The following is a 13,595-nucleotide window of genomic DNA, read 5'->3' as shown; positions in this document are numbered from 1 at the left end:
GTGTGTTGTTCAAAGACGTACCAAAAAAATAACACAAAATCTCATTTTTTAAAATACTGATTTATATGTTGATATGGTAATATTTCAGATATATTGGGTTAAAATATATTATTAAAATTAATTTATTTGCAACTATATGCCAGTAATATGGACAACCTGGAAGAAATGGACAAATTCTTAGAAAAGGACAACCTTCTGAGACTGAACCAGGAAGAAATAGAAAATATAAACAGACTAGTCATAAGCACTGAAATTGAAACTGTGATTAAAAATCTTCCAACACACAAAAGTCCAGGACCAGATGGCTTCACAGGTGAATTCTATCAAACATTTACAGAAGAGCTAACACCCATCCTTCTCAAACTCTTCCAAAAAATTGCAGAGGAAGGAACACTCCCAAACTCATTCTGTGAGGCCACCATCACCCTGATACCAAAACCAGACAAAGATACTACAAAAAAAGATTACAGACCAATGTAACTGATGAACACAGATGCAAAAATCCTCAACAAAATACTAGCAAATAGAATCCAACAACACATTAAAAGGATCATACACCATGATCAAGTGGGATTTATGCCAGGGATGCAGGGATTCTTCAATATATGCAAATCAGTCAATGTGATACACCATATTAGCAAATTGAAGAATGAAAACCATATGATCATCTCAATAGATGCAGAAAAAGCTTTTGACAAAATTCAACACCATTTATGGTAAAAACTCTCCAGAAAGTGGGCATATAAAGGCCATATACAACAAACCCACAGCAAACATCATTCTCAATGGTGAAAAACTGAAAGCGTTTCCTCTAAGATCAGGAACAAGACAAGGATGTCTACTCTCGCCACTATTATTCAACATAGTTTTGGAAGTCCTAGCCACAACAATCAAAGAAGAAAAAGAAATAAAAGGAATCCAAATTAGAAAAGAAGAAGTTAAACTGTCACTGTTTGCAGATGACTTGATACTATACATGGATAATCCTAAAGATGCCACCAGAAAACTAGTAGAGCTAATCAATGAATTTGGTAAAGTTGCAGGATACAAAATTAAAGCACAGAAATCTTGTATTCCTATGCACTAACAAAGAAAGATCAGAAAGAGAAATGAAGGAAACAATCCCGTTCACCATTGTAATAAAAAGAATAAAATACCTAGGAATAAACCTATCTAAGGAGGTAAAAGACCTGTACTCAGAAAACTATAAGATGCTGATGAAAGAAATCAAAGATGACACAAACAGATGGAGATATATACCATGTTCTTGGATTGGAAAAATCAATATTGTGAAAATGACTATACTACCCAAAGCAATCTACAGATTCAGTACAATCCCTATCAAATTACCAATGGCATTTTTTATAGAACTAGAACAAAAAATCTTAAAATTTCTATGGCGACACAGAAGACCCTGAATAGCCAAAGGAGTCTTGAGGGAAAAAAGGGAGCTGGAGGAATCAGACTCGCTGACTTCAGACTAGACTACAAAGCTACAGTAATCAAGACAATATGGTACTGGCACAAAAACAGAAGTATAAATCAATGGAACAGGATAGAAAGCCCAGAGATAAACCCACACACCTCTGGTCAACTAATCTGTGACAAAGGAGGCAAGGATATATACAGTGGAGAAAAGATAGTCTCTTCAATAAGTGGTGCTGGGAAAACTGGACAGCTACATGTAAATGAATGAAATTAGAACACTCCCTAATACCATACACAAAAATAAATTCAAAATGGATTAGAGACCTAAATGTAAGGCCAGGCACTATAAAACTCGTAGAGGAAAACGTAGGAACAACACTCTTTGACATAAATCAAAGCAAGATCTTCTTTGATCCACCTCCTAGAGAAATGGAAATAAAAATCAGAATAAACAAATGGGACCTAATGAAACTTAAAAGCTTTTGCAAAGCAAAGGAAACTACAAACAAGATGAAAAGACAACCCTCAGAATGGAAGAAAATATTTGCAAATGAATCAGTGGACAAAGGATTAATCTCCAAAATATGTAAACAGCTTAAGCAGCTCAATATTAGAAAAATAAACAACCCAATCAAAAAATGGGCAGAAGACCTAAATAGACATTTCTCCAAAGAAGACATACAGATGGCCAAGAAGCACATGAAAACCTACTCAACATCACTAATTATTAGAGAAATGCAAATCAAAGCTACAGTGAGGTATCACCTCATACTAGTTAGAAGGGGCATCATCAGAAAATCTACAAACAACAAATGCTGGAGAGGGTGTGGAGAAAAGGGAACCCCTTTGCACTGTTGGTGAGAATGTAGATTGATACAGCCACTATGGAGAACAGTATGGAGGTTCCTTAAAAAACTAAAAGCAGAATTACCATATGACCCAGCAGTTCCACTACTGGGCATATATCCAGAGAAACCATAATTCAGAAAGACACATGTACTTCAGTGTTGACTGCAGCACTATTTTACAATAGCCAGTCATGGAAGCAACCTAAATGCCCATCGACAGACAAATGGGTAAAGAAGATGTGGTACATATATAGAATGAAATATTGCTCAGCCATGAAAAGGAACAAAATTGAGTCGTTTGTAGAGACGTGGATGGATCTAGAGACTGTCATACAGAGTGAAGTAAATCAGAAAGTGAAAAACAGATATCGTATAAACGCATTTGCAGGGCAGAAATAGAGACACAGATGTAGAGAACAAACGTATGGACAACAAGGGAGAAAGTGGTGGAGTGGTGCTGGTAGGATGAATTGGGAGATTGGGATTGACATGTATACACTAATATGTATAAAATGGATAACTAATAAGAACCTGTTCAAAAAAAATTAAGTTCACTCCCTTTTACTTTTTGATGTGGTTACTAGAATACTTAAAATTTATGTGGCTTTTGGTATGTTTCTTTTGGACATTTGTAGTCTAAGAAGTCCAATTAAAAGGCAAAGAATATCATACTGGATTAAAAAGTAAGACCTAATTACGGTGTCTACTGCTGTCGTCAGGTTGAAGTACAGAGACACAAGTTGAAAGTAAAAGGGATGGAAAATAATATTTCACGCGAACAGTAAGCACAAGAAAGTTGATGTGATTGTATTAACATCAGATGAAGTAGAATTCAAGACAAGGAGTATTACCAGGTATAAAAAGGCATATTTCTTAGGGTCGAAAAAGTCAATATATTGGAAAATATAACATTCCTTTATTTGTATATTAGTAATAACAGTTTCAAAGTACATATTAAAAAATGACAAAATTAAAAGAGAAGCAGAGAAATCTACAATTTTAAATTTACAATTGGCTGTTTTAACATTCCTCATAGTAATCGATAGGACGAATTGATCTTAAAAAAACAGTACATAGAGGATTTGAACAATGCTGTCAGCTTGGCTTAAGTCACATTTACAAGACATCCAGTAACTGCACAATAGCCTTTTAAATGTACATAGGATATTCAACATGATGTTAACATAGCTTACAATATATTTCAAATGATTGAAGCTCATATAGTACCTGATTGTAGTGGGATTTACAGAAATCTAGGAAATTACCAAATATTTAGAAATTTACACAATTCTGAAAAGCATATGAATCACAGAAGATATAAAGGGCATATTTTTGACTGAAAGAAAATACATCATATTTTAATCATACACCAAATGAAAATACATCTATATTTTCTTGGAATATAGAAGAAAATATAGAAATATTTTCCCCACAAGAAGTGCATGGGGGGAAAATAGTTCTATATTAGTACTTATCTACCTACATTGGAAAATATCTGTAGCAGAAAAAAAGAAAGGTTTAAATTTCTGTCAAGAAAGAAAAAGAAAACATAAATTACCGGAATCAGGAATGAAAGTGGAGATATCACTACAGATCCTACACAGTGTAATAGGACAGAAAGACAGTATCACAAGCATTGGTAATGCTGATAAATTCAGCAACTTAGGTGAAATAGACAAACTCTTTTATAAATCTAGTGAACCAAAATTGATATAATAGATTACCTCTATATTATAATATTATAGATATAGATTACCTTTATCTGTATTATCAAAATTGAATTTTTAATAATAAAAAACATCTTTTCATGGAGATTACTCAGGCATAGGTGATTTCACTCGTAGGTGGTTTTCACTTGTAGGTGGTTTTACTCAGGCATGGGCGGTTTCACTGTTGAATTTTATGAAACTTCAAAGTAAGAAATAATAGCCATTTTTTCTTTTAACCTTTTTTAGAAAAAGAGAAGGGGAATACTCCCTAATTCACTTTATGAAGCTACCAAAACCAAAATCTAACAAAGATAATATAAGAAATCAGGATTTCACACTAACATTTTTCCTTAACATGAATGCAGACATTCTTAACAAGATATTAGCAAATCACTTTCAGCAGTATGTAAAAGGTAATTCATGATGACTAATTCAGGCTTACCTCTTGATTGTAAGGTTTAACAGTCGAAAAGGAATTCAGTGTAATTTATCACAATAGAATAACGGAGGAAAAAGAATCATCATGTTAATAGAAGCAGAAAAGGCATTTGACAAAAATACAGCATCCATTCATGATAAAAAGTTCTCAGAAAACTAATAAGAAAGGGGAACTTCTACAGGGTAGACAAGGGACATCAACTAAGAGCCTACAATAAATTTCATTCATAATGGTGAAATATTGAATGTTTTTTTTTCCACTTTAAATTCAGTTTTATTGAGGTATAATTTCCATACAATAAATTGCATCCATTTAAATTGTACAGTCAGATAAGTATTGAAAGATGTATACACCCATGAAATCACTGCCAGTCAAAATATATATCCATCACACATACTAGATTCCTCATAGCCCTTTGTAGCCATCCCTTCCTGTTTTATCCCCTTCTCAATCACTGATCTGCTTTTTGTCACTATTAATTAGTTTGAATTCTCTAGAATTTTGTATAAACAGAATCATGTACTATGTACTCTTCTGTGTTGTACTGCTTTCACTTTCCTCTTTACTGCTGAGTAGTGTTCGCATTTTGTTTATTCATTCAGCCATTGATGGACACTTAAGTCATTTCCCTTTGGGGACTATTATGAGTAAAACTGTTAGGAGCAATCATGTTCAAGTCTTTACGTGAACATCCACTGTTATTCCTCTTGAGTAAATGCTAAGGAGTGGAATGCCTGTTTTGTGTGGTAGGTGTATGTTTAATTCTTATGTACATTTAATGCCAAACAGTTTTCAAAAGTGCTTATACCATTTTACATTCCCACCAGCAGTATATGAAAGTTCCAGTTGTTCAGCATCCTCACCTTGGTATTATCTTTTTATCTCTTCTAATGGGTGTGTAAGTAGTTTCTCAAGGTTTTAATTTTAGTTTTTATGACTAATGAGGTTGAGGAACTTTGCTCTTTTTTTCTGATTGATTAATCTAGAGCTTTTGTGTTTCCAGGTAAATTTAAGTAATCAATTTCTTTAAAACAACAGTAACAACAACAAAACCTGCAGGGGTGAATGTTTTCTTCTTAAAATGAGGAATGAAGTAAGGATGTCTGTTTCCACAATTTTTCTAGCTTTTGCTTACATTAAGGCGAGTAAAATAAATAAAAAGCATGAAGATCAGAAGGGAAGAAGTAAAACTATTATTCACAGTCAACATAATTTTTAAAATAGAAAACCCAAAGGAATCTAAATGATTTTAGAATGGTTTACAGGATACAGTTCACCATACAAAGATAATTTTTTTCTGATATTATTAGCAAAGTTTTGGAAAATGAAATTTTAAAAAATCCGTTTATAGAAACATCAGAAAGACAAAATATCAAAGAATAAATTTAACAGAAAATGTGCATGATAACTACATCAATAACTGCAAGGCATGGCAAAGAGAAATTAAAGACCTAAATAGATACACCATGTTCATGAGTAGAAGGCTCAATGTGTTAAAGATGTCATTTTTCCCCTAATTGGGATGGAATTTATAAATCAGTCAAGCTGAACAGGCATTTACATTGAAAGTGATGAATTGGTCTACACTTTATATGGAAATAAAAAGACCTAGAATAACTAAAGCCATTTGAAAAAGAAGAGTTGGAATACTATTTCATTTCAAGAGTAAAGTAATCACAGCAGTTTAGTATAGCATGATTAGTGTCACAGAACAGTATTTATAAATAAACTCCTACATTTAAGGTCAGTTGATTATTTACAAAGCGGTCCCTTGGTCATTTAATGGTGAAAGGGAAGTATTTTTAACAAGTGGTGCTAGAACAGTTGGATACACAAATGAAAACAACAAAAAAATTAGAAACTCAGACCTTACTTCATGCCGTATGGAAAAAGATGAATTACATACCTAAACCTAAAATCTAAATATGCAAAGCTTTTAAGAAAAAAAATCCTAGAATGTATCCTCAGCCTTGGGGTAAATGAAGATTTCTTAGAAAAGGTACAAAAATACACTAACCATAAAGGAATACTTTACAAACTAGAGTCCATCTAAATGAAAACCTTCTCATCAAACGACATTATTAAGAGAATGAAAAGGCACGGCACAGGCTGAGAGAAAATATTAATACTCATTCAGATATCAATACATGTCTGACGTACATAAATACTTATATCCAGAGTATGTAAAGAATTCTTGCATGTCAAATACAAAGAGACTAATTTTTTAAATGGACAGAAGAAGGTACACAAATGGCTAATAAGCACATGAAAAGATTTATTAGTCATAAGGAAATCACAATTTATAACTAATATGAGATACCACTTCAGACCAACTAGAATCTAGGCTAAAGTTAAACAAATCGGTAATGCCAAATGTTGATGAGGATGTGGAGCAGCTGAAACTGTATGCCATTGTTGGTGAGTGTAAAATAGTTGGAACACAGTTTGACAGTTTCTTTTTTTTCAGCTTCACAACAAAATGAATCAGTTATATATATACATATGTTCCCATATCTCTTCCCGCTTGCGTCTCCCTCCCTCCCACCCTCCCTATCCTACCCCTCCAGGCGGTCACAAAGCACCGAGCTGATCTCCCTGTGCTGTGCGGCTGATGTTTCTGATGCAGCCGCATAGCACAGGCAGTTTCTTATAAAGTTAAACATAAACATGTCCTATGACCCAGTACTTCCATTTTTAGTTGTACAAATGTGTGTATAAAAAACTATTTATAATGGTCCCAAACTTGAAACAAACTAACAAGTCTATCAACAGGAAAATGGATCAAGAAGTTAGTCATACAGTGGATTACTACTTATTAAGAGCAAAAGAATTACTATTAATACATGTAGCAACACAAGTGAATATTAAGAAACGTTATATGAAGCAAGAGAAGCCAGACGCAAAAGAGTATATACTATGTGATTCCCTTTCTGTAAAGAGCAGATAATTAATTTTCAGTATAGAAACCAAAATAATCGTTGCTTGTGGGTATTGGGGATTAATAAGTATTAGGACATTTTCTGGGGTGATGGACATGTTCTTTGTCAATGAACAAAGCTGTAAAATAAATAACAATTTATTTGAAATAGTAGGCTACCTGTGGAAACCCATCAGCTACTTGTAGAGTTCTGTCTTTCTGCAATGTAAAATGTGAGAAGGGGAATGAGTAAAAATGTCCTGGTGGGCAGGGGTCTGGATATAGGATTTGATTTGTTGTAATAAGGAGATTGGACTTCACGATATTTACACTTAGAAAGGATTTTTGTTCCATTTGCATTTTTTAGGGAGCAGAGGGGGGTTACTACTGTACATAGGACAGTTTAAAACTTTACAATAATCTGCTTTAGAGACACCGAGGTCCTGAATTTTAGAGTCTCAGGAGTAGAATATGGAGAGAATGATATATGAAGAAATTAGACAATTTCTGAGTTATTTAGAAGTAGACTTTGGTAGAAGTATTAAGAGTTTCGGCCTAGAATCACTGGGTTGATGGATAGTAGTTCCATTAACAAAGGGAGCAAAGTAGAGAAAGTGATTTGTTTTTGTTGAAAAGAAAGAACAATCTGTTACTGTTTTCCTTTTTTTTAAAGTATGTTTAGGAATGATAATGTACTTTGTGACTAAAGAATGAATCAAGTGTTTTTGTAGTGATGGAGTAAAATTTCTTAAAGCCTGTTTCAACCTAAGAAGTTTATATAGATTCAATTTATTTTACCTTTTTGAACAAAGGAAACATTGAGTTTTAAAATTGTTCTGTGTTTTTCCTAACAGAAAGATGAGAGTCTGTGTATGTTCAAACAGACCCCAATTTGAATAATAAGACCTTTAAAAACCAGTGACTATACTTACCTGGACAAATATGCAGTTGTCATCCAGATGGCTCAAAAAGGGACTTTTACAGACAGTATTACAAGGACATTTTTATCATTATCTGATACAAAACAATTTCATTCTTACATTCCAGCTTTTCCCAAAATGTTTCTTCTGACTTCACTAGAATTCTTTTTCCAACAGCATCTATCTCAACAGCCTTTCCCTGTCCAGACTTTCTTTCTCTACACGTATATTTGTGTCAAAGAAAAAAAGAATTTTAGAAGTGAGAAAAGTTAATGTTATTAGAAACTTAGTCTTGGGGAAATAATCTTATTCAAAACTATTTTGTAATAAACTAATTCCTTCTTTAGAAGCGTAACATTTCAAAGACACAGCTCTAACTAGTATTGGAATTGGATTTTATTGGAAGGAATTTTTAACTCTTTGGAAGTGGGGAGGAGGCTTGACAATTGTAAGATATGGTCTCTCTTGAGTCCATTTTTTTATAGGTGTGGAAATGGAATACCTCTTTAAGTTAGGTATACATGTTTCTGCCAGTGCTACTGCTTTTCTTTAATATCAGTATTATTGCTGAAAGTATGACTTTTTCTCTATGTAAAAGAACTGAAATCATTTTATAGATTCTGTTACATGTTATTCAGAATTCTCTGAGATTTCCAATTTTTACATACAGACATTTTTGATATGTTATTTCATTTTTTTGTAATACTTTGAGACTATTCCAGCACGTTGTTTCAGTTTGAATGTTTATGAGGGTCCTAACAGCATGTCCTCTTGCATAGAGGTGTAGAGGTAATGTGAGCCTTCCTCTAATTTAGTGTAACCTTCTATATTTTTCCAGCTCATGCATAAGTTACTTTTGACAACTAGGCTATGCAGCTACTCAGAAATGCAGAGTTATAGGCAGCTTTTACAGTAAACCTAGTAAGATTTTTTGTGTGTGTGTGGTGACTGTTGGAGTTAACTAAAGCTAGTAGAATAACCCAAGTATTCTCTACCTGTATATACCTACGTTTCTGGTTTAACTGTTCTTTGAAATTTCTGTTTTCCCATATAGAATGCAAAGAGTATGAGCATTCATTTTTCTTAGCTCAGATTAACTTTATTTTATTTTTTTGTTTTTCTAAAGCCAGCAGCTTGTATAACACTGTGCTTTGCCCAGAAGTCTAACTAAAACTGCTTGAGAGTAAAACTGCTTTGCCTCTCAGTTATATTTTGATAAAGGAAGTTACGAGTGCTTTTTATAAATGCTTGAGTCTGGAAGAATTGGAGAATGAGAATGTACTTATATTTTGTTAAAATAGTTTTCACTGGACAGATGAAGTAAAAAGTTTTGAGATGTTGCACTTCAAGTTGGTATATACAGTTGAAAGTATAGAACTAGAAATATTGGTGAATGAGTGGGACTAAAATAATAGACATAAAATAGAAGTTGATTTTTGAAACCCCTTACTGGAGTGTCTATATGAGCAAGTAAAAATGGGAACGACTTGAGACCAGAACACGTTGGGACAGTCCAACCATTTTGGGAAGTAAATGAGTTAGCAGAGGGGTCAAAGCAGGTATCAAATGAGTCAGGGAAGTAAGGAAACTAGAAGTAAGTTATTAAGGATGCTGTGAGAACAGAGAGATTTGGTAAGGTTGAGAGGGCTCACAGCTCTTCGGCCACAGGTGGATTTAACAAATTACCCAGGATCTTGGTGAGACCCTTTTGTGTGAAAACTACAGTTAAAAAGCCAGTAGAAGACAAAAGTCAGTCAAAGAGAAAAGAGATGGACTGGGACTGTTCAAAAGTGAAGATGTTCACTTTAGAACTGAGGTAGAAAACTTTTAAGTTTGTATTGGAATGTTCACTTAGAAACAGTTTCTGTGTCTTGTTTTGAATTTGTGAATAGAAGAGCTCCATTAAGCCAAAGGCTTTTTTAAGAAGGCATATATGGAAGACAGTATAAGGATTTCTACAATTTATATGCAGCTTACATGCATGAGTAAAAGCATTACTACATCTGTTGTTGAAAAACAGTTTTTAAAATTCTTTAGTTTTACATACCTAAACCAAAGCTTCTGTCTGGAATTACCTGGGAAGTGTAAGGGAAAGGATTGTGGAAAGAAGTCCAAATTATAGTACTTTGTCTTCTGAAGAATCATAGATCTGTAACCCAGAGAGACCCCATCTTCCTTACTTCTCTAATAGGGTCATAAATGGCCTACATGTTTCATAAGTTGAGGCCACACTTTGTTTTATTTATTTATTTTTGGCTGCGTTGGGTCTTCATTGCTGCACGCGGGCTTTCTCTAGTTGCGGCGAGCAGGGGGCTACTCTTCGTTGCAGTACACAGGCTTCTCATTGGACGGCTTCTCTTATTGCAGAGCATGGGCTCTAGGTACGCAGGCTTCAGTAGCTGTGGCATGCAGGCTCAGTAGTTGTGGCTCGCGAGCTCTAGCGTGCAGGTTCAGTAGCTGTGGTGTAAGGCTTAGCTGCTCCGCGGCATGTGGGATCTCCCGGACCAGGGCTCGAACCCATGTCCCCTGTATTGGCAGGCAGATTCTAAACCACTGCGCCACCAGGGAAGCCCCAAGGCCACACATTCAGTGCCCTTTCTCTTTTCCAGGGTTGGGGTACTTTTATATATGAAAGTCAGCTTAGTTTTATTTAAAGAAATCATCATTTCTCAATTTTACATTCTCATAGTATCATTATTTAAAATTGAGACTTTCATAATATTTAGCACTAAAATATGAATATTTAATAGCCACCCTTTCTGAAGCTATTAACTGAGAGGAGTATCAAGTAGTGTAAAGACAGAGTGTAAATGTTGTTAGTTACATGGCATTTGGAAGAAAAGAACAGATCTTCTCTAGGCCACTATATATTACCTGAAGTTTGTCTTTATAAGGGTCCTCCTGTAGTAGTGGGTTGAGACTACAGACTATGGAGTCATACTCCTGAGTTTTAATCCTTTTCCTGCCATTTTCTGTCTTTACCACTTAGTAACTCTGACCTTGGGCAGCTTAAGTACCTCTCATTTATAAATGGGATTGATGGGTTATAATAGCAGTCTTAAGAGTTGTAAAGTGCCTGGCATGTAGGTTACTTTCAGTGAATGTTAAATATCAACGCAAAAGAAAAGTACCTTCTTTTCTACAAGTTATTTATCATCTTCTTTTAACTGTGAAAACTGTCCCATCTACCTTTTTTACTCAGTTGTTTTACTCACCATCCACTGACACGAAATCATCCAACACAAATTCAAAACAATAAACTCTTGTATTCTTTTAATAATAGGTTTAGGCAGGTTTTTGCCTTTTGGGAATCATATTCTAAGAATCATTTGAAAAGGGAAGCATTTTTTTCGCCATATATGTGTAGTGATGGGTAGTATCTTTATTGTGATTTTTTTTCTTGCCTTTTTCCCTAAAGGAAAAACAGAAGTTTGCTGTTTGAGTTTCCTGATATCATAACCTATAATTCATGGGACTATACGTTGGACTGAATTATTTGTTCTTGTTATTCAAACAAATGAATGAACAAGAACACAGTCTATCAGATTGGTTTGCTAAGAAAAGGCCTTAGAAGAATATGCATTTGTATGTCAGTTATATGTTTTAAGGTATATGTGTATTTTTTGATTCCCTGCAGTATCATTTAACAGACCCAATGATGATTTTGTTAAAATAAGATGCCACAAAATAGGAAATTCAGCCTGTTTCTGGTAGGTTCAGGTGCCTGTGCACATAGATGTTTTCCTTACTTATGAAAGGAAGTGTGGAGAGCTTTTTGTAGTTCTTCTTATTTTTGGAATGATGAAGAGCTAACCAGCAAGATTTTTCTGGTAATATATTCAGAAGCCATAGCTTACTACTCTTCTGTACAGAGTCAACTTAAGGGAATTTTTAAATGCATTGGCTGTTCGTTCATGTATATAAACTTGAGTGAAACTGTTAAAATATGACTTAATTGACACTTTAAGTTATACTTATCAGGTGAATTCACATATTATCTCTGATCATCCAGTAAAATCACTACCACATCACCCTCTTCCAGTCCTCTGCTAAGTCACTTTTAATCACATTACTGTGCTTTACTTTCTTCATAGCACTTAGTACAACAGAAAGAAATAAGAAATAACCAAGTGGAAAAAAGTATTACTTGTTTCATTATCATAGTCTTGCTAACAGCTCAGTTTCTGGCATGCATAAATGCATTCATTCAACAAGCATTCATTGAATAAGCCTCAAGCCAGGCACTGTGCTAGGTGTGGTGGACATAAAGAGAAATAAGACACTACCTCCTCAGCTCTGTAAACAACTAATTTTAATACAGTGAAACTTAAATGTAGGAATAAAACGCCATAGGAGCTACAAAAAAGTGCTATGGGAAGAAATAGTTCTCCCCAGAGGTACTAGAGAAGTCTTGACTATAGAGATGATTTTTGAGCCAGTTGTGAAGGAAAGGCGTTCAGCAGGTGGAGAAAGTGGGGAAAATCACTATAAGAAATAATCTGGTTCATGTACTGGGTAGTCCATCTCTCCCACTAGACTACAGGACAGCATCAGGGATCTTACTGCTTACTGTTCACCGCTGTACCCCCAGAACCTAAAGAAGTGCCAGACATATTCTTGCTAACTCAGTAATGTTTAAAGAATTAATGTTTGAATAAATTTTGAAGGCACTTAGAAGATCCCGATGGTCTTAGAATTTTATAGATAGTATTGAATGTTTTCTGGGGGTGTACTGTAAAGTACCAAAAATCATATCAAAATGGAGTATACATGCATATTTCTCACTGTGTAAGGATTCTTCAAGTTAGTTAGATTCTCAGAAATATCCTTGAGTTCTTAGAAGATTAAGAACCACCAAAACATCACATATTTTATTGATTCTTTAGTAAGTTTGGATTTTGGTTTTTTGTTTATTTTGTGTGTTTTGGTAAAGCTTTGGAATAAAAGCAGGCAACTAATTTGTTGTTTAAAATATATCACTTTAAAGCTCAGAGTAACAGAATAAGATAATCAAGTCCATGAGTGATTTATAGTAGATTTTGATAGTGACAAAACATTTTAGGTAGAGGAATGTGACCCATAGTGTGGAGCGACTGCATAATAATTTTTACAGCATTGCCTTCTTTGATTCCATTTTTTAGCACATTTTTCAAATTGAACAATTTAGAATTTCTCAGGTAAAATTATAATTAATTTTTGCTAAGTCAAAATTTTCACTTTTTTGTATTTTCCTTAGTCTTAGACTAACTCTTAGACTCCTTATTAGTCTCTAATAAGACGATTGAATTGTAAGATAATTGTGTTCTATAGCCATTGACTATTTCTTTATGAAAT

The 13,595-nt window shown here is 34.2% G+C and overlaps 1 protein-coding gene across 3 annotated transcripts in view; it reads left to right on the top strand.

Annotated features, from left to right (window-relative positions):
• Nucleotides 1-13,595, top strand: part of PTBP2 (polypyrimidine tract binding protein 2) — an 80,287-nt gene that overhangs the window by 26,147 nt on the left and 40,545 nt on the right. The gene's annotated exons all lie outside the window — the stretch shown is intronic.

This window comes from Leucopleurus acutus, assembly GCF_964270905.1.
Source record: "Leucopleurus acutus genome assembly, chromosome: 2".
NCBI classification, from domain to species: Eukaryota; Metazoa; Chordata; class Mammalia; order Artiodactyla; family Delphinidae; genus Leucopleurus; species Leucopleurus acutus.
This window is presented reverse-complemented; position numbering and strand designations above follow the sequence as displayed.